The sequence below is a fragment of the Miniopterus schreibersii genome (genome assembly GCF_964146895.1).
Source record: "Miniopterus schreibersii genome assembly, chromosome: X".
Classification (NCBI taxonomy): domain Eukaryota; kingdom Metazoa; phylum Chordata; class Mammalia; order Chiroptera; family Miniopteridae; genus Miniopterus; species Miniopterus schreibersii.
The window spans coordinates 19,688,647-19,715,868 of record NC_138104.1 but is presented as its reverse complement, the minus strand read 5'-3'; the positions used below and the strand labels follow the sequence as shown (position 1 = coordinate 19,715,868).

The following is a 27,222-nucleotide window of genomic DNA, read 5'->3' as shown; positions in this document are numbered from 1 at the left end:
CACAGTGTACCCAAAACATTCACTTTGTGGAATAGAGTTATTTCTAAAGTAAATAAGAGAATGTGCCCCACCCCTGCCATATAAAATCAGACCAGAATACAAAATGTAAAATAGCAGGTTTTATATTACTTCAAGGTTATTCTACCAGTATGCTTTTTCATGTCCATAAGATATAGATGATAAATACATAGAAATATGGTATTATATCATATCTAGTACCATCAGTTATGGAAAAGAATGCTAACGAAACCATGTAAATGTTTCTACTTTGTATTCATTATTTAACAATTATTTTTGGAAGCCTACTACATACCAGGCATTGGGAACACAGCAGTGAACAAGATGAAGAACCTGCCCCCTTGGAATTAACTTTTTGGTATGGGAACCAGACAATAAACATGTCAGATAATTATAAGTTCTATAAAGAAAAATAAAGCAAGATAATATGAAATACAGTAATGGGGGTTTATTTGAGATAGGGTGTTCAGGGAATGCCTGAGAAAATGACACTAAGGACTCAATGAAGTGAGGGAATGAGGACCACAGGTAAAGATACAGGGGAAGAATTTTCCAAATAGAAGGAATAACATCTTCACAAGCCCTGAGGTAGGAAGCAGCTTAGTAGTCCTAGAAATAACAAGACCAGTACAACAGGAAACAGGAAAGTTTAGATGATCTCACAAGATAGGTACAGGGTAGGCTATGTGTCTATTTATTTTACCATTTATTCTTAGTAAAATGAGAAGCAATTGGACAGTTGTGAGTTGTGAGCTGAGTGACATGATGTAACTTATATTTTATTTTATTTTTTTAAAAATTTATTTTTAGAGAGAGAAAGGAGAGGGAGAGGGAGAGAGAGAAACATCGATGATGTGAGAGCGAAACATCAATCGGCTGCCCCCTACTGGGGATTGAGCCCAGAAGCGACAATAGCCAACCAACTGAGCCATACCAGCCAGGGTGTAACATACTTTAAAAGGCTACTCTGCATTGAAGGAAAAAGTAGAAGTAATAATCCAAGCTAGAGTGGATGGTGACTTGGACCAAGATGATAGCAGTGGAGATGTTGATAGGATTTACTGATAGATTGAATGTGGAGAATCGGAGGATGATGCCTCTATTTTTGTCATGGACAACTGGATAATTGTTTATGGGGCCTGGAAATGATGGACAAGAATTCAGTTTGGGTGGCTGAGTTTTATCTGTCTGACTAAACATCCAAGGGGAAAATATAAATAAGCAGGTAGATATTTGACTCTGGAGATTAGGGGAAAGACCAGAGCTATAGATCCATATTTGAGAGTCATCAGTATATAGATAGTATTTAAAGCCACAGGGGATCAATTGAAGTCACTTAAGGTATAGTGGAGATGGGATTTTAAAAAAAGGACCACAGACTGAGATGTGGGGCCCTCCAATATAAATGAGGAGGTACCAACAAAGGAGACTAAGGAGAGGCCAGGGAGGTAAGAGGAAAATTCTGAGTTTGTGGTGTCCCAGAAACCAAGAGTGATAGACAATGTCAAAAACTGTTGACAGGCCCAGTAAGATGAAACCTGAGAATGGCCTAATGGATTTAGCAAACTGGGAATAAATGGTGAAGTTGATAAGGGAATAAGTGAAATACTTGGGGCAAAACTCAGATTAAAGTGGATTGAGGAAAAAAATGGAAGAGTTATAATTGGAGATAATGAGTATAGATAACTCTCTTGAGAAATTTGCTATGAAGGGACATAAGATGCTCTAACTAGGAGTAAATCACTCATTTGCCCCTTGAAAACGTGAATGGAGAATATCTCACATAAAGGCTCGCTCCTGCTCTTCCTTAGACTTTTGACATGCCTGGTTAGTAATGGTGGATATTGAGGGACACAGGTCAGTGGACTTTAGGATTGTACTTACCAAAGGGTGCCATACCAAGGCAGAACATTTTTCTAAGACAATTAAAAACTACCAAAGTTTAGTTTCACCAGTGATAATTTTAACAAATACTTTCTATCTGTTCCGTTATCTCCAACTTCTTGCATTTCTAATGAAATAATATCTTTTAAAAGCCTGCAATTTCTCCAGACTATAGCACATTTTTACTTTCTATGTGAAATCTGAGATTTCATTTTTTTCTTCTGAATTTCTTCTACAGCCAAAGTCTTCAGAAACAACTTTATATTTTTATAAGTAGTCTCAATTTCAAAATGTAGACTAGAAACATATAGCCTTTATTGTATTCTGAAAACTTTGAAACTGAGGGTTCAAACAATACAACTGAAAATACTCCCAAAGGGTTCCTTCCACTAAGTGCATATCTCTAGGCAAGAGGGTTTGTATTCTGATTTACATAAGCAGCCTATTTGAAACTAAGATCATGGAGGGTAGCGATAACTTCAGGCTCTTGCTGTTGGCTTCTCTCTCATACCCCTCTCTCTGGCCCCTTCTTCTTCTTTTCTTCTCTCTACTTTTCTTTTTCCATTTTCTCCCTCTTTTCCTCTCTCTTTCTCTTGTTTTTGTTTTCCATTAAGTGGAAATTAATATATTTTTGGATCACTGGCTATCCTTGTTTTGAAAATGCTAGAACATTCTCTCTTCTCAATACATTTTCATTAGTTCTTTGCCTTCGGAATATTCTCCATACATCATTGAGGATCAAACCAGTTTTGTAACCTCCTAAACTTACTTTTCTTTTTTAATTGATTTTAGAGAGGGAGGAAGGGAAAGAGAGAGAGAAACACTAATGTGGGAGAGAAACATTGATTGGTTGCCTCCTATATGCACCAGACCAAGGATTGAACCCGAAATCTAGGTATGTGCCCTGACTGGGAATCGAACCCATGACCTTCCCGTGCATGGAATGATGCTCCAACTGAGTCACACTTGCCAGGGCTCGTAAGCTTATTTTTAAAAAGTAGTTATGACATACAAAGTTATTTTTTACTTGAATGTGGCCAGAGCTGTATTGTTTTCCAGTGGACTGATTGCCCTTCATAAGAATGAATTTCCTGCTTTATGAGGATTGGTTCTTTATAATCATCTGCTTAAAACCTCTAAATCCACTTCATTATCTTAAGTGGTAGGTCTGCCTACTCAGCTATTTTTTTCAATGTTTTGATAACTGCTTTTGAGCCTGGGTTAGACAATGTTTCCTAAGTGACTTTAGTTTTCTCATCAAAATAGAACCTCAGAGTCTCTATTTTTATAACCTGTGCCTTTGATAGCTGTATTGGTGCTGACATGGTCATAGGCATCCATCCAGATCTTCATTTCACAGACATTTCCTGAGCATCAATTTTGCACTCAGATATGAAAACAGTCAAGAAACATTGTTCCCTGCCCTCAAGTCTATTGAAGGAGCAGACCAAAAAAACAAACAAAAACCAGTCACTACACACCTGTTAAAATGGCCAAAATCCAGAACACTGACAGCAACAAATGATGGCGAGGATGTGTAACAACAGGAACTCTCAGACTTTGCCGGTAGGAATGCAAAACGGTACAAACACTTTGGAAGACAGTTTGGTGGTTCCTTACAAAACTATACTCTTACCATACAATCCAGTAATCATGCTCCTTGATATTTACCCAACGGAGTTGAAGACTGACGTCCACACAAAAACCTGCACATGGATGTTTATAGAAGTTTTATTCATAATTGCCAAAGCTTGGGAGCACCTTCAGTAGGTGAATGGATAAATAAACCGTGATACATCTAGACAATGGAATGTTATTCAGTGCTAAAAAGAAATGAGCTATCAAGTCATGAAAAGACATGGAGAAACTTTAAATGCAAATTACTAAGTGAAAGAAGCTAATCTGAAAAGGTTACATAGTATGTTATTCCAACTATATGATATTCTGGGAAAGGCAAAGCTATGGAGACAGTAAAAACATCAGGGGTTGCCTGGGGTTGGAGTGAGCAGAGACATGAATGAGCAGAGCACAGAGGATTTTGGGGACAATGAAAATACTCTGCATGATCATGAATACGTGTCATTATACATGTGTCTAAACCCATGCAATGTACAACATCAATAGTGAAAGCAAATGTAAATTGGACTTTGGGTGATTATGATGTGTCGATATAGGTTCATTAACTGTAACAAATGCACCACTTGGTAAAGGATGTTGATAATGGGAAGGCTATGCATGTGTGGGTCAGAAGGATATGGAAAATCTCTGTACCTTTTTAAAAACTTTGCTATGAACCTAAAAGTGCTCTAAAAATTAGTTTTTAAGAATTAGGCTATATAAATTTTCAGTTAATTAAATTATAACACAAGCAAAATTAATAAATAAAGGGTGAACCTTTTCTCAGGCTGCTGGTAGAAATGTAAATTGCTGCAATAATTTTTTAAAAATTTATCTTTATTGTTGAAAGTATTACAGACATCCTCTTCCCCCCCCCCCCCCCATTGATTCCTTCTCCCCACTGCTCCTGCTCCTCACGCAGGCCTTCACTGCACTATTGTCTGTCCATGTGTTATGCATATATTCATATAAGTTCTTTGGTTAATCTTTTCCTTATGCCCCCCTTCCCTCTGAGATCCCTCAGTCTGGTCCACACTTCAGTGTTTCTGGATCTATTTTATTCATCAGCTTATTTTGTTCATTAGATTCCATATATAAGTGAGATCATATGATACTTATCTTTCTCTGACTGGCTTATTTTGCTTAGCATAATACTCTCTAGATCCCTCCATTCTGTCTCAAAGGGTACAAGATCCTTCTTTTTTACAGTTGCATAGTATTCCATGGTATAACGGTCCTACAGCTTTTTTATCCACTCATCTACTGATGGGCACTTGGGCTGTTTCCAGATCTTAGCTCTTGTAAATTGTGCTGCTATGAATATAGGGGTGCATAAGTTCTTTCTGGTTGGTGTTTCAGGATTCTTAGGATATATCCCTAGAAGTGGGATAGCTAGGTCAAATGGCAGTTCCATTTTTAATTTTTTTTTAAATATATCTTTATTGATTTCAGAGAGAGGAAAGGAGAGGGAGAGAGAGATAGAAACATCAATGATGAGAGAGTCATTGATCGAGCCCGCAACCGGGCATGTGCCCTGACCGGGAATCGAACCCCGATCGCCTGGATCCTAGGTCGACGCTCAACTGCTGAGCCACGCCCGGCCGGGCCATTTTTAATTTTTTGAGGAACCTCCATACTGTTTTCCATAGTGGCTGCACCAGTCTGCATTCCCACCAGCAGTGTACCAGGGTTTCCTTTTCTCCACACCCTCACCAGCACTTGCAGTTCGTTGATTTGTTGATAGTAGCCATTCTGGCAGGTGTGAGATGATATCTCATTATCATTTTAATTTGTATCTCTCTGATGATTAGTGACTTTGAGCATCTTTGCATGTCTCTTGGCCATCCGTATGTCCTCTTTGGAGAAGTGTCTATTCAGGTCCTTTGCCCATTTTTTAACTGCATTGTTTGTCTTCCTTTTTTTGAGTTGGATGTGGTGCAGCTGAGATTACTAGCTGTCCCCTAATATTCACTCTTTTCTCCTTCAGCAGTATGGGACCCTCAAGTTTTAGCTGGGCATATGGCCACACAAAATGAAGAATTCACTTCTAAACAGCCTTCCAGCTATATGTGACATCCCATCAAGTTCCAGCCTAAGAGATGTAAAGGGAACTGTTATCTTCAATTTCTAGGTCATGACTTTAAAGAGAAGGGATGTTTTTCTCCCCTTCCCTGTTCTTCTTTCTCCATCCTGCTGCTTAGAATGTGGTCTTGATAGTGGGCCACCTTTGATGAAGCAATCAAGCAGATGAGGGAAACACCCCAGGCAGGGCACAACAAGTTCTAAGTAGCCCAGAGCCCTTGGCCTCCTTCAGTAAAATTGCATACACTTCATGCAGCCCTGGATTAGCTACTTCCAGGTATCCAAGAGCAAAATAAAGCACTTTCTTATTTTACCAAAACCTGTAACCTAATTAGAGGAGTATTTAGCATTATGTATCAAAATCCCTTAAAAGTTCATGACCTGCCTTGCCGGTGTTGCTCAGTGGTTGAGTATCAACCTATGACCCAGGAGATCGTGATTCGATTCCTGGTCAGGACACATGCCCAGGTTGTGGGCTCAACATCCAGTGGGGGGTGTGCAGGAGGCAGCTGATCAATGACTCTCTCATCCTTGATGTTTCTACCTTTCTATTCATCTCCCTTCCTCTCTCTGAAATCAATAAAGATATATATTTTTTAAAAAGTTCACAACCTTTTGAGCCCAAATTTCCAAGTAATCAAAGAAATGTACTTATAAGTCCAACCTCTCATTTTCTGCATAGCTTTTAAGTCAGAAGCTCATTCCTGAGAAGGGCAACATTTAAGCTACGTTGTACTTCCCTGGGCTAAAGTCTCTGACCAGATACTTGGTGGGGGAGGGGGGTGGACTTACTAAAGTAATTCTACTTGCAAATATTATAACCGCAAAATGCTGAAGTAGAAACTTTTCATAGTGACAAGATACAATGTGACAATAGTTGAATGTCCCCCTTTGAAGCCTTGGAAGTCCTTACTATTGTAAACGAGGATGTATATGCTGGAGGACCCTCTCTGGCCGTCTGCAGGTTTTGCTCATCTGAGGTGCTCTTGGTACTACAGCATTTCTTCCACCATCATGAGCTGCTGCCAGTTTTCTGAATGATGTCCTGATGTTACACACACACCTTTTTTTTTTTTTTTTTTTTAATAAGTAGAAACAAGGATTGAATCTTTATGGGTGCTTTGCTCAGATGGCTGGTGATTTGAGAAGACAGAGGATTGAGAGTGGAAGGGAGAGAGTGAAAGAGAGAGAAGAGCATCGATGTGAGAGAGACACATCGACTGGTTGCCTCCTGCACACACCCCAACTCTGGCTGGGGATCAAACCTGCAACCTGGATATGTGCCCTGACCAGGAACTGAACCCACCACTTTTTGGTGTATGCTCCAACTAATTGAGCCACACTGGCCAGGGCATATATTTCCTACTTTCTAAGGTAAAACTCATGTGTGTTTTGAATTTCAACCCTACTGACATTATAAGAAATCTTAACATTTAAAATGTTTCTTCTTTCATCTATCTTCAACATACAGAAGACATATGTATGGCTATATATGTCTCAGCTGCACATATCCCATTAGCATTTAAACATGCTCTATTCTCTGCAAACTTAAAAAATATGAACTACCTTGCTCACATATTTGCCTCCAGTTCTACTCCAATACTCTCATCTTCTTCATAGCCAAATTTCTAGAAAGAGTTGTCTATACTTGCTATTTTCTTCACACCTCCCATTCACTCTTCATCACTCCATTTCTTTCTGGCTTTGTCCTTCATCCTACCATTAATTCAAAACTCTCCTGAAACAGGTCTTACTAGAATAACTAATGACCCCCATGTTATGGAATCCTATGGGTATTTTTTATCCTAATATTGTTTATCTCTTAGCAGCATTCACCTGTTTGCCACCATCATTTTTGACATACTGTTCCCTTGACTTTTCTGACATCAGCTTCCCAGTTTTCCTTCTCTGTCTCTGGCAACTCTTTTAATTTCATTTTTAGGTTCCTCTTTTACTTATCTTAATATTAAACATCAGATCTCTTCGAGGCCCTCATCTCTTCTGACTGTATGTTTTCCCTAGGTAATTTTTTCCATTCCCACAGCTTCCATTACTATGGATAAGCCAATGACTTTCAAACATATATTTCTCACCACCATTCTGAGCTCCAGGCTTGCATATTTAATTGCTTTCTCATGATCGTCACTTAGAAGTCTCAAACACACCTCAAATACAAGATGTCAAACCCCAACATCATGATCTTCTTTCTGAAAATGGGCCCTCTTGTCAGAGCTGTATTAGTTTCAAGATGTAGTGGTTCCATCTCACTGGTTGGCAGTGGTGCCTATTCAACAGCACAAGCCAGAAAGCAAAGGGTAACCTTAGACACCTGACATCTACATCTCCCATGTCTAATCCATAATCAGATTTGATACATTTTTCAAACATCACTTGAAAATATTTATTTCTGTCTTCCCTCCCATACTAGTCCAAATTATCATCATACTTTGCCTCAACTATTACAATAGCTTCTTAATACACCTCCCTGAATGTACTCTGGCCCCGTTTTATTTCCATGCTATAGGCAGAGTGACTTTTTTTCGGTTTTCCAAATGCAAACTTGATTATACAACTTCCCCACTACGAATTCTTTTTTCATGGCTTGTTTTTTATCTTGAAATAAAGATAAAAATTATTTTACTTGATCCTCAAGGTCCTAAGTATTGTGGCACCTGACAACTTCTATAGACACTTTGTATGCATTCTCCTATTTTGTGCACTGCACCTCTCACCACAGGACCAGTGCACATGCTGCTCCATCTGCCTGGAATATTCATATTTCTCTCTATCCCCCTTGGACTAGTTAACTTTTACTCATATTATTATCTCCATTTTAGACAAGAAACTGAGACAGAAAGAGGTTAAATAACTGGCCTAAGATGACACAGATAGTAAGCAGGGGGAAGTAGTATTCCAGCCTAATCAGTCTGATTCTAGAACATGTGCTTTAAACTCATAATAATACTACCATTGGAAACTTCCCTTCACAGTAGTTAGAATTTAAAATTACACATTTATCATTGAGGTTATCTGAATAATGTCCATCACTTCTGGTTAGTTGTAAGGTCTATGAGAGCAGGAACTGCTTCTGCTTTTGTGTTAGCATAACACCTATAGCATAGTAGACAATAAATGTTTGGTGAATGAATGAATGAATGAATGAATGAATGAATGAATGAATGAATGAATGAATGAATGAACGAACTGATATGTCTTTAAGGGTATAAGGTAGTTCTTTCCAGAGATCTCCTCATTTTGGAAAACTCACAGGCTCTTAATTCAAAACAAATGTACCGTGCTAGATCATGTTATCTTGATAGTTCCACAATATCATTCACCAAAGAATTCTTCTCAATATTTTTAAGCTATATAAATAACAAACCTGTGCTTATCAAAGAAGTCACGGAAAGAATATCTTTCCTGGAACAGTGATAAAAATTCCACTTATGCAAATTATCTTAAAATATCCAGATAATCCTGCAACACATGATTTCAAAACACTCATAGATGATGTAATTCAGTTTTCTGTTTCAAAGAACATGAATACACATGGAGATTCTTGTCAAAACATTAATGTAACTTATCATCATCTTCCTTTCCTCTGTTTCCAGTATGAAATGATAGTATGACTTCTAAAGAAATGTCCTAAAACATAAACAGAGGAGTTATCCTAGATTCTTTTTTCTCTCACTTATCTTTAATCACTATTTCATTCACACACAACGTCAGAAGGATTACATTCTCTAGATACCTTTGGGATTCATCCATATCACTCCATCTTCACTGCCATGACCCTAATCCTAGCCATCACCATCTCTTGACTGATTGACTGCAATGACTTCCTGATGTATTTCCACCTTGCCATAACTCAGATTAAGGCCTTTTTTTATGCTGTAGTCAGTGTGACCTTCTGCAAGCACAGAGATGTCCTTTAAAACTCCTTTATAGGTGTCCTGCTGCTCTACAGAATAATTTATAACAGCTCACAAATCAATGTGTTCATGGTGTGCCAGTACTTTTATAAGCACTTGGTTGTATTAATTAACTTAATCATTACCACGGCATCCTGAGATAAGATATTTATGTCATCCCATTTTACCAATAAAGAAACTGACACATGGAGAAGCTAAATGATTTGCTAATAAGTGATGGAGTCAGATTCAAAGCCAAGCAAGTGTCATTCCAGAGCCTGTACCCTGACCTCTAGGCTATAATTGCATCTCGTAAAAGATTTAGCATGGTGATCAACAATTTTTATTATCTAGACTTTATGAACACTTTCAGTCTCATCTCCTTCCTCTAGATCTTGAAAAGTAGGGTCTTCTTGTATCTCTAAGCTTTTTCCCAAGCAGGTAACCTAATACTAATCTTGCTTTACCTAGCCTAATCCTTGATGCTCTCAGTCATTGAGATTTAGTTCAGGTAGCATTCCTAAGTGTTCTGTACTACATTTCCCAGATTGGATTTTACAAGTCTCCTCTGTATTCTCTACAGAAATATTAGAGAATAAAATTTTCAGTATATCAAAAGGCACTCACAATTTAGTGAAAGAGACAAGTATGTAGCAACATAATTTGAGATAATTATTTGTGTTTTGCTCTAAGTTTTTTTTTGCTTTTCCTTCCCATTTCAAGAAAATATCCAGGCCTTTTTATTCTTCTTTATCTCACCCAAAGGGATTTCCCACTCCCTCACCCCCACTCCCATTGCCAGGATCAAAAGCAGAAGTTGTCTACAGAGACTTACTTTCCTGGCTTTGCATTCCCAAAATCTAAGGTCATGGGAGAGATTATGCTTGGGAGTGTCAATGAGGATCTCAAGAGGACAGATGAAATTCCTTTTAGGGTGCTGAGAAGGGAAAGGGACATATACTTTAGACAAAAGAAGTCAAGGATCTGGTAGGGGTTAAAGGTGGCAGAGAGAACAGCCCAACATTTGATGGCAGCAGACTACAAAAGGGACAAAAGTCCAGAGGAATTTCACTGAGTGTGCTGGGACCTAGACACAGGGAAGCTGATCTCAGCAGTGATCTGGTCTTCCAACATGGCATAGAAGCAGCAGCAGTAAACCTGAAAGGACCATTTCACTTTGAAACAAAATGGTATTTCAGATACTATATTAGAGAGTTGACAGAAAATTAATGATCAATCCCAAAAAGGCCTCCTTAGTTAGTATTTTGATGTTGCCTAAGGTCTCAGAATATTTGCATAATCCAGTAGAAGGCTCAGGTATTGGCTGAAATTGCATATCTTACTTTCCTGGTAAAATGTTAAATAAAAGATAGAAAAATGGGGGACATTTGTAATACTTTCAACAATAAAATAAAAATTTTTTAAAAGCTTAAAGAATCTTATTTTAAATGTGAAATTTCTTGTATACCCAAGTTTGTGGATTAATTTCATTCTAACTTCAATTACAATAAAATGTGTTAGGCTCCAAGAGAGAGGCAAGCACTTGGAAGTGCAGAGAACAGTGACCTAACCTGATCTTAGGAGGAGTAGTGGACAAGTAAGAATCCTTAGAGGAAGTAGTACCTCAACTATCTCATAAATAAGGACTAGTTGTTTGCCAAGGGGGTGAGGGGAAATTGGGAGGAGAGAGGATTTCTCCTCAGTGGTAATTGATGAAGCAAAAGCAAGCAAGTAAGGATGTTTAATGAATTCAGGAATCTATCAGTGGTCTATTTTGGCTGCAGTGTAAGGTGTACATAGGCATGCTTTTGGAGCCATGTTAAAAGACTTTGGACTTAATCCTGAGGGTAATAAGTGGTACTGACAGTAAGACGTAGTATCATGGAAACTAACAAAGAAGAATTCAAGGAAAAAGTATTTAAAAGCTTCACATGCTCAAGAAAGGACATGGGGGAAAGTAAGACAAGAACTGAAATGTGTCTGTTTTACATGGAAATAAGAAGTGGTGACTTTGGTAAAGACAGTTATATGTGTGGACCACTTTTTATTGAAGCTCGGTTGCATAGGTTGTGCGAGTCTTGGTTGTATGGGAGAAGGTCAAGAAAAGGAGTCTTTTATTTCCTTTGCTGACAAAAGAACTCAGAGAGGGGAAGAGGTTAAAAATATAGGAGAGAACAGGGATAATTATGTACAGAGATCTCTCAAAAAGCAAGAGGACAGCATGGAATTTAAACAAAAGTAAGAAGCACTGGGGAGGCATTTGTCTGAGAATCAGACGAGCAGGTACTGTTGTGTGGCTACAACACAAGGGGCCACTTCTATCTCCTCTGTGAGCTCAGCCTATGTTGTCCCAGGAAGGAGAAGAAGTGCCTGCCCACCTTCCTACAGGCTTGCTGGCACCATCCTCAACAAGAGACTGTTTGGATATTCCCCCCCCCCCCCCAAGACCCGGTAGCCCCACACTACTGAGCTTAGTTCTGCTGGGAGAAGGGAGAGCTGCTCAGAGCTGGGACACTTACACTGTGTCTCCCTTGGGGACTATTGTTTGGGATTGGGATGAAGTGCTTAGCCTCCTCCACAGGCTCCACGGCACTACCCTCAATGGGAGACTCTTTTGAGCTGTCCTCCTGAGCCCCACTGGCTCTACCCTCTTGAGCTTGCTCCTGCAGAAGGGATGGCTGGCTGCACCCAACCCAAACCTGCAGTGAGTTCCTCTTGTGGGAGCCAGAGTTGGAGACTCTGGCAGAGACTGAGTGGTTTGGCTCTGAAGTAGGGGCCACTTTTCTGTCACTGACAGGATGGCCCGCAAGTAAGGGACACATTGGCCCCATTCTCCCAACCCTGGTTGGCCTGCCCTGCCAAGCTCGTGACATGTGGAAAGGTCCGTGGATTGTGGCCAGCCTGGGCCTACTTTACAATCTTTCTTCAGAAGACTCTGTAAGAAGACCAGACAACCTCAGAAGGAGGAGAAGTAGCTGACAGGTGTAAATGGAAATCAGGGAGCCTTAAACCTTTAATAGGTCTGCCCCCAGGTCTAAGCTGGAGGAATTCAACATATTTGCCCCTCCCATGCACATCCAGGCCCAGTAGATGCAGCCACAAATAGTGAATAGCGTGGTAGCTCCAGACAGGTAGCCCAAGGCAGATTACACACAATGTTTGACACTGATCTGTACCTGAACCCCACCCAAGTGAAGTAGTATAACCAGCGGTGGGCTTCAGACCACACCGAAACTCGGCCCAACTAGCCACACAAGTGGCACACCAAAAAGGAGATTCCAGCAGGCACCAGAACCTGCTGGGAACAACTCTACTTCGTGGGGCAGTCCCCGCACAGTGACTCATACATGGTGATAGAGGTTTATCTTTGTAGTGAGTCAGCCTGAAGGGTTAACTCCACCCACAAAAGGACCAACAGCATTCAAGACTCAACTACAACAGGAGGGTGCACATAACCCATAAGAGACATTCCTGGAGCATTGAGCTCAGGTTATCTGGAAGATTGTGCCACTGAGCCTAACAAGACATCTACATCATCAGGCCATCATAACAAATTTGGAAGACATAGTAGGTTTACCTAATACACATAAACAAAATGGGGAGACAATTAAATATTCTCCAAATGAAAGAACAAGAGAAATCCCCAGATAAAGAATTAAATGAAATAGAAGCAACCAAAATACCAGATGCAGCATTTAAAACAACGGTTATAAGGATGCTCAAGAACCTTAGGAAAAGAATGGATGGTCTCAATAAGAACTTAAATGAAAAGATAGTAAGCATTAAAAAGGACATAGAAACTGAAAAAAGAACCAGTCATAAATGAAGAATACAATATCTGAAATGAGGACTACACTAGAAGGAATCAATGACAGGTTAGATGAAGCAGGGGATCTAATCAGCAATATAGATAACAAGATAACAGCAAGTACCCAAGTAGAGCATCAAAAAGAAAAGAATTTTTAAAAATGAGAAAAAGCCCTGGCTGGGTGGCTCAGTTGGTTGGAACATCATCCCATACACTAAAAGTTGTGGGTTCAATTCCTGGTCAGGGTACATATCAGGGCGCACACAGAAGGCAATCTATTGATGTTTCTCTCACACATTGATGTTTCTCTCCCCCCACCCCCTTTCCTCTCTCTAAACATATCCTTGGGTGAGGATTAAAAAAAAACAACACAGGAGGAAAGTCTAAGGGACCTCTGGGACAACATCAAGCGTAACAACATCTGCATCATAGCAGTACCAGAAGAAAAGAGTAAACAGGGATAGAGAACTAGTTTGAAGAAATAATGACAGATAACTTCCCTAACCTGCTGAAGGAAAAAGTCACACAAGTCCACAAAGCACAGAGAGTCCTAATCAAGAAGAACCCAAAGAGACCCACACCAAGACACATCATAAATAAAACAGCAAAGGTTAAAGAAAAAGAGAGAATCTTAATAGCAGCAATGGAGAGGCAGTTAGTTACCTACAAAATAATGCCAATAAGGCTGTCAGCTGATTTCTAAAAAGAAACACTCCAGGCCAGAAAGGATTGGCATGAAATATCTAAAATGATGGAAAGCAAGGACCTACAACCAAGATTATTCTGTCCAGCAAAGCTATCATTTAAAATAGGAGGTGAAATAAAGAGCTTCTCAGACAAAAAGCTAAAGGAATTCATTGCCACCAAACCAGTATTGCAAGAAATAAAGTGACTGCTTTAAGAAGAAGAGAGAGAGAGAGAGAGGAATGTAGGTATAAAGAAAAAAAAAAGAATAAAATGGCAATAAGTAAGTACCTACCAATGAAAACCTTAAATGTAAATGGATTAAATACTCCAATCAAAAGACATAGGGTACCCCGGCCAGGTGTGGCTCAGTGGTTGAGCTTCGACCTAGGATCCAGGCGATCAGGGTTTGATTCCTGGTCAGGGCACATGCCCGGTTGTGGGCTTGATCAATGATTCTCTCATCATTGATGTTTTTATCTCTCTCTCCCTCTCCTTTCCTCTCTCTGAAATCAATAAAGATATATTAAAAAAAAAAAAGACATAGGGTAGCTGAATGGATAAGAAAACATGACCCATATATATGCTGTCTACAAGAGATCCACCTCAGAACAAAAGACTCACACAGGATGAAAGTGAAGGGATGGAAAAAATATTCCATGCAAATGAAAACAAAATGCTGGTGTAGCAATACTTATATCAGATAAAATAGGCTTCAAAATAAAGGCCATATCAAGAGGCAAAGAAGGTCACTACATAATACTAAAGGGATGGATCCAACAAGAGGATATACCCTCATAAATATATATGCACCCAATATAGGAGCACCTAAATATATAAGGAAAATATTGGTGGGCATTAAGGCAGAGATTGACGGTAATACATTCATAGTAGGGGACTCTAATACCCCACTGACATCAATGGATAGATCTTCCAGACAAAATATCAACAAGGCAACAGCGACCTTAGATGACACACTGGGTCAGATGGATTTAATTGACATTTACAGAACATTTCATCCCAAAGCAACAGAATATACATTCTTCTCAGGTGCACATGGAACATTATCAAAGATAAACCATGTTAGGACACAAAATAAGTCTTAATACATTTAAGACATTGAAATTATATCAAGCATCTTGATATGATTTTTAGTATAAAACTAGATATCAATTACAATGAAAAGAACCCTGACAAACATTCAAACACATGGAGGTTACATAGCATGTTGTTAAACAATAAATAAGTTAATGATGAGGTCAAGGAATAAGTCAAAAGTTACTTGGAAGCAAATGAAAATGAACACACAGCAACCCCAAACCTACAGGACACAGTGAAAGCAGTCCTGAGAGGGAACTTCATAGTACTACAGGTCTGCCTCAAGAAACAAGAAAAACCTCAAATAAACAATCTAACCCTACACCTGAAAGAACTAGATAAAGAACAACTAACAAAGCCCAGAGTAAGGAGGAGGAGGAAATAATACAGATCAGAGAGAAAATAAATGACAGAGAGACTAAAATAACAATACAAAAGATCAATGACACCAAGAGCTGGTTGTTTGAAAAGATAAACAAGATTGACAAAGTTTAAACAGGCTCACCAAAAAAAAAAGAAAGGGGACCTAAATATATAAAATCAGACATGAAAGAGAAGTAACTGACACCACAGAAATACAAAGAATTGTAAGAAAATACAATGAACAATTACATGCCAACAAGTTGAACAACCTGTGTGAAATGGATAAATTCCTAGAAATATGCAATCTTCTAAGAATGAATCAGGAAGAATCAGAAAACCTGAACAGACCAATTACGTATTGTACATATAAAATGTCTGCAGCATGGTGGGCATATAACTCAGGTGTTATTAGTTGCCTTCTGCCTCCCCCCTATTCAGAAGCCACCTCCTATCCATTTTTTGAAGACACTTTGAAAAATACATCAAAAGGAGCAAGCAACTCACCCTACCCCCCACTAATCCAAGCTGTAGCAAAACACAAGTGATATTTCTTTCGTTTTCAAAAAATACCTTGAAAGCAGTTTTTCATTTACAGGTAAAATCTCAGCACTAACAAAAACAAAAACAAAAGAACATAATCCAATAGTTGTTCTGCCTCTTTTTGTTTAATCCTGCTGTTTAAATAGTCATATCTAACTTTTCTATTGCCTTTCATGACATTAGGCAGAGTCAGGACATCTGATTTTTTTTTTTTCCACAAATGAATAAATAAGGTGGAGAGGGTATGGGATATCATTCCCAAGGTCACAGGGCTACATGGGGGAGAGTTAGAACTAAAAACCAGAACTCAGTCCTTCAGGTTATTAGTCTGTGATAATAACAATAAGAGGAAGAACAACAGCAACAAATCCATGCACTTTACTTAAGTCTTGAACTCTAAAAATTCTATATTTTAATACGATTTTTAAAATAAAAAACAGCAGTAGCCCGGCCAGGCGTGGCTCAGCGGTTGAGCATCAACCTCGGATCCAGGTGATGGGGGTTTCATTCCTGGTCAGGGCACATGCCCAGGTTGCTGGCTCGATCCCCAGTCGGGGGTGTGCAGGAGGCAGCCGATCAACGATGACTCTCCCATCATTGATGTTTCTATCTCTCTCTCTCCCTCTTTTTTCCTCTCTCTGAAATCAATAAAGATATATTTAAATAAACTAATTAATTAAATAAAAAACAGCTGATAAATCCTTTATATTCATGTCCTTGTTTCATATACTTTTACATATTAAAAATGAAAGCTAATCTGGAAGCATCCAAACTGAGTGCAGAGTGTACAAGTGATGTGTGTTTAAGCATTAACTATATATTCTTTCTGAGGAAAACAAGTATCGAATGTATAAGATGCTGCCTGGCCAGGCGTGGCTCAGTGATTGAGCATCTACCTAGGATCCAGGCGATTGGGGTTCGATTCCTGGTCAGGGTACATGCCTGGGTTGCAGGCTAGATCCCCAGTAGGGGACGTGCAGGAGGCAGCTGATCAATGACTCTCTCATCATTAATGTTTCTATCTCTCTCTCCCTCTCCCTTCCTCTCTCTGAAATCAATAAAGATATATATATTTTTAAATGTATAAGATGCTAGTTCATTTCACAGCAAAAGCAGTGAAAACTAAAATTTTTATTTTAATAACCCTACTATATATGTAACAACAATATACAAATAAGTGAAATTACCACATATAGAAGATATGCATGTCCTATAAATTCAATCAAAACATCATATGGAGATAAATTAAATCATTCATTTTAAAGGAGCTCTATGGTTATTTCTGAGCTTACGAGAGAAAAGTTACTGCAAAGTGGAGCTTCTCATTTGTAGAAAAAAATCACATAGAAAATAATATTAGAAAACCTCTTAACTCTAAAATGCAAATATCCTTACTGTTTCCAAAGGACTGGTTTGTTTATAAGAGGAATGATTTTTATAGAAAATAGAGGTTAGTAAGGAAACAATAAGAATTAAAAGCAATAGTGTTATTTATGCTGATTATCCAGTACCTATGAATTAGCTTCATGCAAAAAAATGCTGTATTTTCCCAAAATGATATTATATCAAGTCAAACAAACTATTTTTGCTGCAACAATATTTATGAGTCTATTTTTAAAAGGTGAAGAAAGTGAAACAAATAATTATTCAAAACAAGTTACCTCTCACTTCCACACTCCCTCTCCGAAATTTAAGTTTCAGACTTACTGTAAGTAAATAATGTGCCCAGTTATAATCAGATCTTCTGTAATACCAATGAAATACTTCTCAATGAACAGCTTCTTAGATTAATGAATTCTAAATGACCTTAGAACTGAAGTCTTTGTGTAGGAGGAGCTCTGCTTTATCCACCAAATTTACCAACAGTCATGAGAAAATTTGCAACCAAAGCAGATCAGCATCTAAGGCTACATTTGTCAAAAGATTCAGAGGAAATCATGAGGTTCATCTGAGTGGTTTTCTTTCCCTTTTAATTAGTTCCTGATTGGCATTTCAGCATGCAAATGTTATTTTAGTACGTGACTCATCAAACTTGGAATTAGAAGATAGTCCAAAGGTAAGTGTGTAATTACCAGATCTATGTTGTTACTTCACTGTTTTGAGTTTCAAATATCTTTAAGTATCAAGAGTCCTAAATGGACAAGTAATCTGAAACCTGGATTCTACTCGAAGCTCTCCCTCCCACAGTCAGCTAGGTGACTTTGGAGAATTTCCTTAACACCTTTGGGCTTCAGTTTGAATAAAAATATTAAATAAAACCTCAGAAGTCATCTAGTCCAACCTTCAATTCCAAACAAAAATTGCCTCTTCATTTGCCTTGAGGTATCTCAGATTTCTAAAATCCTTGGGGTTGTAATTAAAATTCAGTATCTTTTTTCCCATTGAAAGTTTATCAAATATTTCTTTACATAACCAAACTAGATTTTATTTCAGCTCAGATAAAATTAAACTAAGAAATTCAGATCACCACCAAATTGTCCTTATTCCTTTAAGTCCCCACAGAGTTTTTAATCTGACACTGATTTAATCTCCATGCACGGGAACTATGAAGAGCCATAAGAAGCCAGAATACTTTGATGCTTTTCTAAAGTAGATGAAATGATGTCAGTGATTTATTCCAAAATAGGAATGAATTGAGATTGGATCCAGTTTACATGCCTCCTAATATTCCAATGGATAAAAAGTATCTTCACTGTTTTGGAATAAGGGTTCAAACTTAATAACTTCCCTCAGATACCAGAGATATATTTTACACTAAATATGTGAATAAACAAAAAAAAAGGAAAGATGATCAGCCAGTGTGGCTCAGTGGTTGAGCATCAACCTATGAACCTGGAGGTCATGGTTCGATTCCCAGTCAGGGCACATGCCTGGGTTTCAGGTTCGATCCCCAGTAGGGGGTGTGCAGGAGGCAGCCAATCAATGACTCTCATCATTGATGTTTCTACCTCTCTCTCCCTCTCCCTTCTTCTCTCTGAAATCAATTAAAACATATTTTTTAAAAAAGCAAAGAGACTGAATGAAGAGGGGATCATGGACACAGTCTTTCCACCATTACTAACTTATTGTTTTACCTTAAGAGGGATTTGTCTTTTTTATTCATTTGTACAGTTAATGTTTCACCCTAAATTGAAGTTGAATGGGGGAAGAAATTGAGACTTGTTTGGGGAGTTTAGTATCTGCTTTTCATATGTCAGCTAGTTTGGCTCTTTCACAATTATTTTTGTCAGAATTATTTATCGGGCCTACAGGAGGTATTTTATTTAGAATGAGAAGTTGCTCACATGATGGTGAAAAAAAAAGGAGACCTAAATTTAAAATCTTTCCTTTTCCTGTGATTGCAAGTCCAACTCATTTATCTTGTTCTAGTAAAAAAAAAAAAAAAAAATCTCTACGAGTTTTTTTGAGCTTCTGTTTCCACCAAATCTTCTGGTCTTTGCAAATAATTCATTACACTATAGTTTATAATATAATGGAAAAGTATAATTCAAAGAAATAGAACCATAATAATATCTTGGAATGATACAGTACATTTATTTGTAGATATGCAAACCCTAAGTTAAATATAATTAACAAAATGCAGTTGGAAACAATGCACATGCCTCAGATGTTAAAATTGATTAGATATGAACTTCCACCTTGATTTGATAGTTTACCCAGTGGAAGCATAAGGCTATGCTTTGCTTCTTGGTGTGAAGAGCAAGACACTAAAAAGGCCACTCATTGTAATATACTTAAAGTCTTATTTGGTGGCTTTCTGTTGACATCAATAGAAGCCACCAATGATACTTGCGTGCTTGTACCGTAGCACTCTCATTACTCTGCCGCAGATACAAGACATGTGTAACTCTTAAGAATAAGAGAATTTGGGAGTAAACTTGGTTGGTGAAAAGAAAGGAGGCTGGATAAGACTAGTTAAAACAGTCCCTCCCTAGCTGGAAGCAGATCTACAACAAAATTGAGAAAGGGCATACATCCATATATGAAGAAGGCCAGGGTCAGTGTCACCCAAGGAGTGTGGGATGAAAAGGTACATCAAAGCCTCAGGGTGGGAAAGTTCTTCAGGATAGTTGGGATCAAGTCAGTCTCCTGAAAGAATTGAGCAAGATGATACAAGTGATTCTGCAAACAGTCTACAGTTAGTCCCTGGAACAGGGCCATGAGAAACTAGGCAAAAAGATTTAGGCCAGGGCCCCAATTTCAATGAGACACAGAGAAGACTTGAGCTTCCATATCAGAGCCAAAGTCCAATTAAACATCCAAAAGCAGATGGTGGAGTAGGAGATAAAAACTAAAGCTTGATGCTTACAAAGGCTCCCAGGGGCCCAAATCAATTCCAGAGGCAAAGCCGACACTAGGCTATTTCTAGACTTCTTACTTGCTAAAAGACAATGGTTCTCACTGGGCCAGGGCTGTGTCAGAACTGAGACTTTTTAGGCTGGCACCATGCAGTGAAGCTAGGATAGGCCTAGGGTAGACAAATACTATCACTGGCCTCTCTAGCAGGAACATGCACATATTACTTTATTTTATCCATTATCTCCCTCAGATAGCTAAGGAGATACTACTTCAGTTTTACAAAAGGATATGAGTTGTTTTAATAGGTTAAGTCACTTTCCAAAAGTAAAATATTCAGGAGAGCCCAGCTAGCATGGCTCAGTGGTTGAGCATCGACCTATGATCCAGGAGATCTGAATTTGATTCGCAGTCAGGGCACATGCCTGAGTAGTGAGCTCAATCCGCAGTGGCGGGCATGCAGGAGGAAGCAGATCAATGACTGTCTCTCATCATTGATGTTTTTACCTCTATCTCCCTTTCCCTTCCTTTCTCTGTAAAATCAATAAAAACATTTTTTTAAAAATTCAGGAGAAATAAAATCTAGGTGGACCTGACACCTAGTCCAGTGCTTTTCCTGCAGAGTCACGTACCGTTGGGATACTTTCAGATACCTCAGTAGCTAAAATAGTTGACTAGCAGGGATCATATTTCTTTCATTATGTAAAGCTCTGTAACTCCCATTCTGTTGACCATCAAAACAAGAATGGGCATTCCTGAGCCTCTGTTCAAAGGAGGCAATCAGCAAGGGCAGTATTTAATTTCCCATAATGTTATTTCCTTTATAACATTAAAGGACATTAAATAAAGAAAAACAATAAAGAACATATGAAATTTTAAAAAATAACCATTGACTATATAGGTGATATATATACACACATACACACAATTCTTAACAAAGTTCTTTGGATTTAAGAACAGTTTTTAAATATTCAGGCATATGTCAAACTTTTAAGGTTCTGAGGGTTTTTGTTGTTTTTTTTTAAATCATAGCATCCCTAGAAAACTAACTTGAAAAGTTATTTAGTAGAGTTGGCTATTATACAGAAAAGCAGTGTCCTATAAAGAACACACTCTGTGAGACAGAGGACATGTAGACTGCCTGCCTTCCCCGAAATCCACTTTTTTATTATTCTGAAACCAACTAATTTATGAACTCTGAATTCCCCTCCAGACAACCACAGATTCAACAGCAGGACAGCAGAGCTGAGCTTCTCAGGAAACTGGGAAATACATGATCCAGTGCCCAGATTAGCATCAGTCTTAATAAACACAGATCCACAGATGGCAGAGGTCAGCAGTGTCAGACTCTAGTTTTTATTCACTCACATTCATTCAACTGTTTAGAGAGCAACGATGTGCCAAGCACTGTGCTAGATGCTAGGGATGCAAAGGTGAGTTCAATACTATCTCATGTAGCTCACCTTCTAGTTAGAGGGGTAGAAACCAGAAACTATTGAATAATTATACTCCTGCTCCTGAGGATATCAAGTTGTGGTATAATAAAAAATATATATATTTGGGCCCTGGCCTGTATGGCTCAGTTGGTTGGAGCATCATCCTGTACACCGAAAGGTTGCAGGTTCCATTCCCAATCAGGGCACATGCCCAGGTTGGGGGTTCAGTCCCTGGTCAGGGTGGGTGCAGGAGGCAACCAATCAATGTTTCTCTCTCATATCGATGTTTCTCTCATCTCCCTCTCCATTCCACTCTTTCTAAAGTCAATAAAAACATATTTTAAAAAGCCATATCTTCATGTGAAGATTAAATATATATATTTGGTCTTTGTCCCCAGTTCCTGGCACAGAGGTACTAAAAACCTTGGAATTTCCTGAGTGATAGGAGTGCCTTTTGTTACTCTTAAAGAGTCCCCTTCAGCTATACCTGAGTTTATGCTAATGAGGTGACTACTGGTGAGCCCCTAGATAGCTTCAAGAAGAGGGCTGGTTGCCAGAGGAACCAACCAAGTGATTAGAGGGTTGGAACTTCCAGTCCCACCCCCTGACCTCCAGGAGAAGGGCTAGAAGTTCAGTTCAATTACCAATGGCCAGTGATTTAATCAGTCGTGCCTATATAATGAGACTTCCATAAAAACTAAACTTGTGCAGATTGCTTCCACATTGGTGAACACTTCACGGTACTGGGAGGTGACTTACCTGGAGAGAGAATGAAAGTTCTCCAAGGTTCGGTACACCCCTCCCATCCCCAATACCTTGTCCTGTATATATCTTCCATTTGGTTGTTCCTGAGTTTTATCCTTCATAATACACCACTAAATTGTTTATCTGAGTTCTGTGAGTTGTTCCAGCAAATGATCAAATCTGTAAGGGGTCATAGAAACTCCCAAATTTGTAGCTGGTTGGTCAGAAGTACTGAGACTTTCTACTGGCATCTGAAATGGGGACAGTCTTGTGAGACTCAGCCCTTAACCTGTGGGATCTTTGCTAACTACAGATACTAAGTATCAGAACTGAATGACAGGATACCCAGTTGGCATCAGATAATCTGGGACCATATAATTGGTTGATGTCAGAAAACACCTCAGGCAAGTCAAACTTCTTTATAAACATTTCCTTTTTTTTTTTTGTAATCCTCACCAAGGATATTTTTTCCATTGCTTTTGAGAGAGAGAGAAAGAGAGAGAGAGAGAGAGAGAGGGAGAGAGAGAGAGAGAGAGAGGCATCAATGTGAGAGAGACACATAGACCAGTTGTCTCCTGAACAAGCTCCAACCGGGGCTGAGGATCGAGCCTGCAACCGAGGTATGTGCCCTTGGCTGGAATCGAACCTGAGACCCTTCAGTCCGCAGGCTGACTCTCTAACCACTGAGAAAACTGGCTAGGGCTATAACCATTTCTTTATGAGCCCACTACTTTGGAAAGTCCTAGGTCTTTCAGGGAGCTTATTTTTAAAAAAGTCATCCAATAAACTAAGGCAGACACTGCTAATTGTTTCTCAGTATCCATTCTCCTACTCTTCCTTTTAGCCATAGAAATTTATGAGTTTTAGCTGTGTATGTGGCCTCTCAGTCAGACTTTATTTTCCAGACTCCTTTGCAGTTTGGTATGGGGATATGATGAAAATGTAGACAATGATATGCAAGCAGCGGTGATGTGTGCAACCTTTGGATCATGTTTTGACAGGAAAATTTCTTGTCCTCTTCTTTCTCTCCCTTCACCCAACCAGCACAGACATGATAGTGGCAGCCACATTTGACCATAAAAGCAAAGTCAACATACTAGGAGATGACAAAGCAACAAGCTAGAACGATCCTGGGCCTCGGATAACCTTCTGTATCAGTGCTGCCTGCCCACCTTTGGTCTGTTGCTTGAGCCATAATAATCTGAGATCTTTTGATTACAACAACTTACCTTGTACCCTAAATAATATAGGAATAAATCTTCATTAAAGTGCAATTCATATTACTTAATGTTACACTTTCCAAAGGCATTTGCATATGGATTTCAAAACTTAAAGAATGTATAAAGTTCACACAAAAATATGCTAATTGTGTTTCAGACCTAGTGACAGGCCAGAGGTTTTTGTTTTGTTTTTGTTTTTACCTGCTTTAAATTTCAGTATGCCAGCAGTTGGCTACTGTATCACTCCTTTAAGGTCAGCCCTGTCTATAAGCTCTCACATGTCTGTTTCTCCAATTAGTACAGTAGTCCCTCCCTACCCCACTTAGCCACTGGGTATACGTTCCAAGACCTCCAGTGGATGCCTGGAACCTTGAAGGATCACACCCTATATATTATGATTTTCCTATATATACATACCTATGATACAGTTTAATTTATAAATTAGGCACAGTAAGAGATTGACAACAATAACCAATAATAAAATATAACAATTATAACAATATACTGTAATAAAAGTTAGTGAATGTGCTCTCTCTCCACTAACTTTTGGGTTTTGTTTTGTTTTTTTTATATATCTTTTTATTGATTTCAGAGAGAGGAAGGGAGAGGGAGAGAGCAATAGAAACATCAATGATGAGAGAGTCATTGATTGGCTGCCTCCTGCATGCCCCTGACTGGGGATCAAGCCCGCAATCTGGGCATGTGCCCTGATCGAGACTCGAACCCTGATCTCCTGAATCCTAGCTCAATGCTCAACCGCTGAGCCACGCCCGGCCGGGCTCCACTAACTTTTTTATTTTTCAGTCCAAATCTATTCCTGATTCTGTATAACCATCCCTCACTTGTAGTAAATGACTTGGTGTCACTTGTTTCAGGAGATCCCTTGCAGAAGTCTCAATGTTTTCTGGTGCAACATGTTGTTGTCATCAGAAAACATTTTTAGTTCATGTCTTCCATCCACAAATATAATGCCTTTGCCATCTTAACCGAGCACTTAGCACACATTGTGGCCCTAACTTCTGCAGCTCGTGGTGGGACAGCAAAACTAGTAAAATTTCTTTTTCCTTCTTCACAATTTTATGGATAGAAGATTCATTCTTCTCATAGATCTTAGCAACCTCAGCATATGGGTTTTTTTTCTCTTTCCTTATTAAGTCAAGAACTTTCACCTTTTCACTTAAAGGAAATGCTTTATGGCTTCTTTTCAGCATATCAGAATTGCTGCATCACTACTCTTGCACTTTGGGGCCATTTTTAAGTAAAATAAGAGTTACTTGAACACAAACACTGTAATAGCATGATAGTCAATCTGATAACCAAGACGGCTACCAAGAGAGCGGGTAGTGTATACAGCATGGATATGCTGGACAAAGAGATGATTCACTCCCCAGGCAGGACAACACAAATTTTCATAAACTACTCAAAAGGGGATGCAATTAAAAACGTATAAATGGTTTATTTCTGGAATTTTTAATTTAATATTTTGTTACTGTGGTTGACCACGGATAACTGAAACTGCAGAAAGCAAAACCACAGATAAGAGGAAACTGCTGTCTGTCCTTAAGAACAAAAAGTGTACCTTACTTGCCTCTATAAATCTAGTTCCTAGAATATAGCAGATCTTCAATAAATATGTATTGAATGTTTCTAGTGAAGGTAACCAATATAGACACATTTCCTGCCTTGTATTTTTTTAACTCTTTCACACATAAATTTTATTCTAATGCAAATGACTAAACACAAAACTAATGATGACAGAAATAGGCTGATATTTTTGGTTTAAGTTGTTTGTCAGGCAGTATGTTTAATAATTAACCATGTTCTTTAGTCCTCACTATAACCCCATGATCTAGACACTACTATTGACATTCCCATTTTACAAAAAAAGATAACTGAGGCTCAGAAAAATTTAAAAATTTCCAACGGTCTTACATTTAGGGAAAAGGTTGAAATAGGGATTTGAACCCAGTATTGCTTAACATCAAAAGACACTTTCTTAGCTACAATGTAGTCTGCCGCATTATCTTCTAGAAGTGGCCTAGCAATGTGTAGAGTGGCAAGGGGAAAAATCAGCCTGCATTTAAGAATGAGATATTGATAATTAAGCCAATCTAAATTACCTGTTGTGAGTTGCCAAATCAATGTGAATTATATCATGCTTGTGAGAAAATTTTGCTAGTTTCCTGATCAATAAATACCTTCACCTTGAAAATCTGCCCACAGGGAAATTTGTTAATCTGGTGTGAACCCTGGCACAGTTACCTAAAAACTGAAGAAGACTGCTCTGGAATGAACATAAGAGGGACTGCTATTTTGTATAAATGTTTCAGAGGACAATGGAAGAAAACACCATAGACTTGAAATAGATGTCACAAGATCAGTTTGAATGTAGTATATTATCTGTTATCAAGCATTTATTAATCAATAAATTTCTAAATTTGCTATTGTTTAAGAATATTCAGACATACCTAAAAGTCAAAATAGTACAATGAAATTGCATGTTCCCATTATCTAGATTCAACAATCATCAAGATAAACTCTTTCTTAGTCATATCATGAAAACTGATATTCTTACTCTCAAAGATCAGGAAGTATTGCGTTCACAGAATCTTCAACTGGTAATGCTGAAATAAATCTAAACACTCAAACCTAACACTCTCTTTTTACAGCCAAGGAAACCAAGGCCCTGAACTGAGAGATGGTCTAATCAGATCATTTAGTTAGTAATAGCCTATGTAAGAATACATAGGGTACCACTCTACCACACTGTTTTTTAATAGTAATCACTTTAATTTATTTGAATCCTTTAAACATAATTAATGAAATATGGTAAAAGCCCTTTCTCCATAAAATCATTAAAACACACTAGGCTATCCTTCAGATATGAGTCTTTTCTACCTCAATTATTTTCTAAGAATACAAGTTACAAAACAACTCTCTCACTTGTCCTCTTTAGCATCTAATTGTACAATAAAGTAAATAGTTCTTCAATCAAAACAGTTCAGAGAAACAATCACATAGAATTTTACCATAACATGGTGATCTTTCTCAATTTGTCTCTCGATAATGCTGAGACAGGAACAAACACATAATGAACTTGCTAATGAACAAGTCACAGGAAACCAGAGTGTACACATGTGTGTCCTTGGACTGAGCCTTAATTAAATTAGGGAGTTAAGTCTCAGCTGGAGACTGGAAAATCAGCAGAAAATTCCTAAGAGCCAGAGCACACCAGAATTTCAGGAAAAATAAAGATCAGCAATACACATTAATTTTCTCAAGCTGTCATTCTAGCAGTGGCATATAGGTTTTAAAATGCTTAAATGGCTTACTAAATCAGATTTCGAAACCATTTCATCTATTAATCTTTACATTTAATTTAGAAGAAAAACACAGACTTTATGGATCATATTTATTACATATTAATATTTTACTTCAAAGTGGCTGTATCTCCTGAAAAAGAAAACAGCTGGATCTTTTACTCTAATACTGAGGTGATTGTGTGAACTATATTTTATATT

General features: G+C 38.3%; 1 protein-coding gene across 9 annotated transcripts in view; it reads right to left on the bottom strand.

The window, feature by feature from the left end:
• The window catches only part of IL13RA2 (interleukin 13 receptor subunit alpha 2), a 70,816-nt gene that overhangs the window by 25,761 nt on the left and 17,833 nt on the right, over positions 1–27,222 (bottom strand). The window lies entirely within an intron of this gene.